The 7949-nt window shown below is 31.3% G+C and overlaps 1 protein-coding gene across 2 annotated transcripts in view; it reads left to right on the plus strand.

Moving 5' to 3' along the window:
* Positions 1–7949, plus strand: part of LOC141444833 (uncharacterized) — a 337995-nt gene that overhangs the window by 249751 nt on the left and 80295 nt on the right. The window lies entirely within an intron of this gene.

Consider the following 7949-nt stretch of genomic DNA (forward strand, 5'->3'; position numbering starts at 1 on the left):
TGAGAACCTTTTGTCAATCACAGTCAGTTTTATGTAAAAAAATAGTAATTTTTTTATATATACATATTTAAAAAAACAATTATTTTATTATTAAGCTTTAACTAACTACAGATAGTCACAATTAAATACAAATCGTAATTAATAATTTGAATTATTACTTACAAATAATTATCACAGTATATTTCTTACCATTTATTTAATATCATTATTCATTACTTTTTGTTAATTTAAAGATATCAATAAAATAAAATATTTGGTTCATATAATTTAGCACGAGTCGTCATAATTACCTAACTGTATATTTTTGACAATAATTTTCGCAATTTAAGAAATAATAATTTACAATGTACCAAAAAATAGAAGGATTTTACACAACACTAACAATAACAATCACACAAAATTAACAATCTAAGATGAATGAAGATTAAATAAAAATCTACAAGCACTAAATAGAAATACAGAAAAGTTGGAGTTGGAACCGGAATTCGAAAAATGTTAAATTCTTTTTTCTTTTCTTAACTTTTTTTTCGTTTTCATTCATTTCATATTCGTATACATTTAACTGTAGTAACTAATGACTGAGTCTGAGTATAACATTAATCAGTTTTATTTCCGCTATGAATTCTCATATGATCTTTTAGCAAATGGCTTATACTAAATTTTGAGTCACATACAGTACATGTGTATAACTCCTGTCCTCTGTGAATTTTTTCATGATGCTTCAATGCGTTGTTAGTAGTAAATTTTGAGTCGCAAATAGTGCAGTCGTAAGGTGTTTCACCCCTATGAACTCGTATATGTGCTATTAGCGCATTGCTCTGTGCAAATTTTGAATCACATGCAGTACATTCAAACGGTTTCTCTCCCGTATGGCTTCTCAAGTGACGTTGCAATTCGCTGTTAGTGGTGAACTTTGAGTCGCATACAGTACATTCATGCGGTTTCTCTCCCGTATGAATTCTCATAACGTGAACTTTGAGTTCACCGGCGGAAATAAATTTTGCGCCACATACACTACAAATGTGCTCTGAGGAATGAATTTTCATATGACGTTTCATTGAATGGCGTTTACGGAATTTTGAATCACATAGAGAACACTGGTAGGGTTTCAGGTCTCTATGTGTCCGCATGTGTTTTATTAAACATTTTTTATGAAAAGTCTTATAATCACATTCGTTACATGCCTTGTACTTCACTTTCGAATCATGTTTTTTAATGTTGTGGTTGATAAGTTGAGATTTCTTTATAAATTTACTGTTGCAAGTCAAGCAAGAGAATTTAAATGCCTTGCTCACGTTCATTTTGCTTTTTTACTAATTTTATGATTTTTTATGTGATTTTTTTTTTCGAATGCTTTTCCTAGATGATCACAAGTGTAAATGTAATTTTCTTTTACAAAGTCATTGTTTTATTTTTTTTTTGAAACGTGACTGAATCACGTATACTTTTGTCATTTAAGTAGATTGTTGTTAAATTTCATGCAATATTCTGTATAGCATTCGATTTTATTGCATCCTCTGTGCTGTTTTCATTGCAATTATGGTGCTCACATTCCAGGGCTGAAACAAAGAGATTATTTACAAGAGATTTCTTAGCCTATTATAATAATAAAATAAGTAATGTCTGTAATAGGCAAAGGCCTTCGAGGATCGGGGTCTGCCGCAATGTCCGGCCAGTCCTTAACATAAAAGTCTACACTTTCCCTTTAGGAACAAGACGCAAAATAGTTTAGAAAATTTTGAATTGATTTTCAAAATCGGCGATGAGATGACATGAGAAGAAATTTTATATTCAAATAATAACAAATATCGAGGTACCTCCGGAATGCACTGAAAATATTGTAGGTACTTTCAAATATTGCAAACTTAATTAAACTCGTAAAAATTATGTAAATTTTTTTTTTGTTACATAAAATTATATTTAAGATACGTTCAAGTATATTTTTAGACGACCAGATGGCCTAGTGGTTAGAGAACCTGACTACGAAGCTTGAGTCCAGTTCGATCCCGCGTCGGGGCAGATATTTGTATGAAAATACGAATGTTTGTTCTCGGTCTTTGGTGTTTAATATGTATTAAGTATGTATCTATCTATATATTAATTATATTTATCGTTGCTTAGTACCCATAACACAAGCTTTGCTAAGCTTACTTTGGGACTAGGTTAATTGGTGTGAATTGTCCCGTGATACTTATTTATTTATTTATTTATTTATTTTTATAGTAAAATCGTGTATAAAATACGATTAATGATTTTTTGTTTAGAACCAATCCAGTTGTTTCAGAGACGGCCTTCTACATACTTACATAAAAAATAATTAACAAAGGTTTTGTTACATTAGCACATTTTTATAATTGGTTAATTCAGACGTAAAGTATTTTGCGGAGGTCCATAGCAAAGAACTTAAAACAATTATTTTTCTCACCCACTACCTTCCACTTAAAGTCGCGGGAGAGCAAAGTGATTGTTTTTATTTCATAATTTCGTGTCGTATCATTAACTAAAAGTTTAAAAATAAGTCAAATACCTCATAAAACTAACCTCGCAATTGTTCATTTGAACATCCGATATTCTTCCATATGTTTGTTGCACTTTCATTTACCGCATGTCTTTAAACATATAACAATAGTGACAACTTTTGTTACGATCCTTAATTTTCAAAATAAATAATTGAAACATCAAGTAACTATTTTAGTGAAACAGTTGGTCGTGTCAGTAACTTGATCGTAATGAAAAAGTGGGTAGTTCTAGTTACGTAAGAATAAGGCCCACCTTTTTCATTTATTAATTCATGTAAGTTGACTACAGAGTAGGTTGGAATACGTAATGGAGACAAGGTATTTCAACTATGAAAATTGGATTTCATCAGTTAATATTACTAATTTTTTTTTTAAATAAAGCTTCTGCCGAGTGCAGGCATTTTCTCAGGTCCTCAAACCCCTTGAGAGTAGATAAGCGCTCACACAACTTTCACACAGTGCCTTTTAACGTAGATAAGCGCTCACACAACTTTCACACAGTGCCTTTTAACGCATATAAGCGTTCAAACGGCAGTGATAGTATTAATTAGCAAAACAAACAGAAGCAATTAATATTGCCAATGAAAAAAATTGTGAGTGAGTGGGTGGGTGTGTGTGTGTGTTTGTCACTCCTTCAAGCTTAAACGGCTGATCATTGACATTTACTACCTACATTTAGGATGTAGATAGATAGCTAGAAGTTTTGATTTTCACATAGGGTACTTTTACTTCAATTTTTCCAACATAAGTATTAGCATAAAATCTCAATAATGCAACCGCTTCGAACATGAAATTTGACACGGGTGTTTTATGTAATTGTAAAAAAAAAAGGATTTAGAATCCTAATTTAGGTAAGTGTAATCGCGTTTCGCACAATGCTAAACGAATAAATAGATTTAGTCAAGGGTAATAAGCGCACTAAATGAATCAATGAAACATTCATTAATTTGTTGTACAAAATAATTTAATGCGGTATAAGAAACAGTTATTACTTAATTGTAATGAAATTAAAATAGATACGATTAAATAAAAATCGTAATAAATAATTATGTATTTTTATTAAAACTAACAAATAACTATCACAGTATTATACCTATTCACTTGCCAGTGAATCTATTTTCTTTTTTTTTTGTTTCACATTTATAGATACAAAATATGATATAAATTATATAAAATAATCGGTTTCTTATATTTAACAAAAATCATCGTAATTACCTTATTATAATAATGTAAAGAAAACTAGTATACGTTTTACTGAAATATAAAAGTGAACTAAAAGAATAGAAGGATTTTTAATAACAACAAAATTATTAAAGTTTACGATACATTTGGTTTAAAAAAATGAAAAAATCTAGAAATATTGAATAGAGATGCAGAAAAATAAAAACTTTATAGTTTTAAGTTATTGACAGTGACACAAAGCACAACCTACAGCATTGGCGCTCGATAATTAAAATGTAGATTCGATTTGTAGCATTCGAACATGGCGGATGTAGACGATATCTAATTTTGGTATTTCTGCTTCTTTGGCTAGTTGAAGTATAATTTTGATAGTGTTTTATGCGACGATTAACCTTAACAGTAAACAGTGATCACAAAATTCTATATTTCTCTCGTGTCTGACATTTTTTAATGCGCAAGTGGTCTCGGCGTGGTTTCTGGAATTTTGCTATCAAGTTGCAAAAACTACAATCACCGTACAACATGCATAAGAAGAATATTATTTATCTTTAATTTAACTGACATTGGCCCAAGCCTTATGGCCGCCATTAAGAGGAATAAATAAAATAAATAATTAAAATGTATTCCATAACGGATGATCATAGAGATGCGATCATCAATTTTGGCCTCCTCTTATTTAAAAAGACACTAAACTCATTTATTGATTTCATGTACAATAAATATTTTTTAAATAGATTACAACCTTACCACTTTTCGAAATATTATAAAGCATAATTACCTACATCCATGGACTTATATAGAAAACTACAAAACAAAAAATAAAAGAAAAATACAGTAACGTTTTGTCTACTCGAAAAGGTGACCGTGATGTCTGTGCTATGAATATTTAAATTATTTGGGTAAAATATTTAACTGTTGTAACTACCGAGTAAGAATAAGTAGAACGCTACCTACTTTTTTTTCTTTTATGAATTTTTATATGAACTTTTAGTAAATAATCTACTTTTGAACCATGTAATGTAATATCGTGGTTAATAAGTTTCGATTTAGTTGCAAATATAGTATTGCATGCAAAACAAGTATATCTACGTGCACTGTTTATGCCCATTTTTATAACGCCTCTTTAATAATTCCTAATATTATAGATTAAAATAAGAGCTACCAATTTAGGTTTTTCTTGTAACTATTTTTTCGCAGTGATTAAAAAATGTTAGCGTAATTTTCTTTCACAACGTAATTTTTTCATTTGTAAGTAATTGGTATTGTTCATATCTTGAAAGTTATCAGGACTGGGTGTGCGTAATTTTGTGACATATTCTATATCGTATTCGATTTTATTTAATTCATGGAGTTATTTTTCTCTCTTTGCTATCTCTATGTTCGAATTCCAGCACTGAAACAAGAAAATTAATTATATAGCGTTTTTTAGCTTATCATAATATCTGAATACTCGCCAAAAGCCTTTTTTATATGTTTTTTTTATGAGGCCGTCAAGGTATCTATCTCCTCCTTGAGTGGTTTAGATTATTTTCCTTCAAATGACCCGCTGCTTGCTCGTTTGCCTGCCTGTCATAAAAATGCCATTTCTTTCCGCACAAGTTTTGAGGTTTGAAATCTCGTCATACTAATATTAAATGCGAAAGTGTTTGTATGTGTAAAATTTTGAGTCACTTGCAGTATATTGGTACCTACAGGTTCTGTAAGCTGTGAATTCTCAGATAATCTTTTACGTTGCACCATTAGTCGTAAATTTTGAGCTACAAAGAGCACCCCTACGGTTTCTTTTGACTGTGAATTTTCATATGAACTATTAGTAAACTCTTTCGACTAAATTTTGATTCACATGTGCTGCATCCATACGGTTTTTCTCCAGTATGAATTCGCTGATGAATCTGCAAGTAACTTTTAGAGGAAAATTTTGTATTGCATACAGTACATGTTCTCTGTTTCAGTTCGCTGTGCTTTTTCTGATGTTTTTTCAATTCGCCGCCATTATTAAATTTTGAGTCACATGTAGTACATTCATACGGTTTCTCTCTGCTATGAATTGTCTTCATGTGAACTTTTAGAGAATTATCATTACTGAATTTTGATCGACATACAAGACACTGATAATGTTTCACATTCCTATGTCTCTGCATGTGTCTCTTTAAATTATAGTCACGAACAGTCTTATAATCACATTCTGTACATGCTTTATAATAGTGCGTTCTAATGTCGTGGTCGATAAGTTCAGATTTAGTTGCGAAATCACTGTCGCAAGTCAAACAAGTAAACGTGGATGGTCTATTTGTTTCCATATTTATTTAAGTATATAGTTTCTTTGTTTATATTATGAATTATAATGTGGGTTATTGCTTAAGTTTTTCTTTAAAAGCGTACCCTCATAAAAAATATTTAAATTTATTAAATTATTATATTATTGGCTGGTTTAAGCATTTTTAATGCCTTTTGTGCTATTTTATCCATTATGCTGAATGGTAATCGGTTTTTATTGGATTCTCAACTCTTGTTTTATTTGACTTGCAATCTTTGTGCTCACAATCAGGGCTGAAACAAGGGGATTAATTACGACAGTTGGATATCATAATATAATGCTATTCTTTTGCTTGCGAGTCCACTGAGAAGTGAGAAATTAACTACGAATAAATAAAAATCCGCTAAGCTGAAGTGGGACTGGGCTGGACATGTCTGCCGCATGCATCCAGACCGATGGTCACGAATCGCTACCGAATGGGTTCCGAAGGATGGTCAAAGGAGCAGAGGCAGACCCAAGAGGAGATGGCGGGACGACCGGAGGCGCTTTTGAGCTCGATTGGCAGGCTCATGATAGGGAAGAGTGGCGAAAGAAAGGGGAGGCCTTTGCCTAGCAGTATGATATAGACATATTAGGGCTACATAAAAAAATAATATTTATAAATAAAAATAATATTTTTATTCTTATGGAATTAAATACAAAATAGATTGCAAAACTTCTACTATATTACTGAATATTAACAGAGGGCCTACTCCGAAAATCGAAAATCGAAGTTCGTATCGTATGACGTATCATCCCTCTCGCTCTTGTATTAATAAATAGTATGTGTTAGAGGGACCCAACCCAACGACACGAACTTCGATTTTCGAATTCCGTAGTAGCCCTGCCGGTTACTCAAGTGTTAAAATTAGGGACCAGCAGCCAAATATGTGGTCTAGTCGGATATTGCAAACTTGATTGTCACTTAATATAAGATTTATTTTTAACAATGTAATTTATATTTCAGGTACATTATTTTATATTTATTTATATTTATATAGTAAGATTTTTTTATCAGAATCAGTAACGCTCATGTCACGCAATGCTGAGCATACATTTTCTATCCGAGAGATTACATTTTAAGAAATGTTCCAGCTGTTCATAAACTGGCGTCTACAAAACGTAAAAATTATAAAGTTTTCTTTTTTAACCTAAGGCTTCAAAATTAGTCAAATAACAAAACTAACCTGTTCCTAAACATCCGATGTGCAGATGTTTGTAGCACTTTATTTTACGCTGATTTCAAACAAACTTTTAATTATCTTTGAATTTTAAAAATAAATAAATGAAAATATTAAAGTATCCGAAAGGTACAAACTGTTACTTGTGCAAGTTACTTGACGGTAATAAAAAAGTGGGTAGTTAAGTAAGGTAACACTTAGGTCTACCTACTAACTTTATTAAATTCTGTTAATGAACCGTAGAGTAGGAATAGTGTAGTTGACATATATATAATATAATAAATGGAGTATATGTATATATATACTCCATTTATTAATTTTTTTTAAAAAACGTTATAAATGTACCTACCTACATATAGGTATTTTTAGTCCATTTGTGTTCGAAATACCGAGAAACGTGTTTGACCGTAAATTCAAACCTGAAATGAAACGGAGTATAAGGTTTTTCAAATTTGAAAGTATACTTTATCTATTAACTGGTTCTTAACCCCCGACGCAAAAAGAGGGGTGTTATAAGTTTGACCACTATGTGTGTCTGCCAGTGGCACCGTAGCTCTTAAACGGCTGGACCGATTTGAATGCGGTTTTTTTTTATTTGAAAGCAGGTTTAGCGATGGTTCTTAGAGACGTTTCATCAAAATCGGTTCAGCCGTTTTTGAGATATTTGAAGTGCAAATTTTCATTAAAATCGAGCGTCCCCCCCCCCTCTAAAATCGAAACCGGTGAGTGGAAAATTTTGATAAAATTCAGAATGGTAGTAAGTATATGGTG

Source organism: Choristoneura fumiferana, chromosome 30 (assembly GCF_025370935.1).
Source record: "Choristoneura fumiferana chromosome 30, NRCan_CFum_1, whole genome shotgun sequence".
NCBI lineage: Eukaryota > Metazoa > Arthropoda > Insecta > Lepidoptera > Tortricidae > Choristoneura > Choristoneura fumiferana.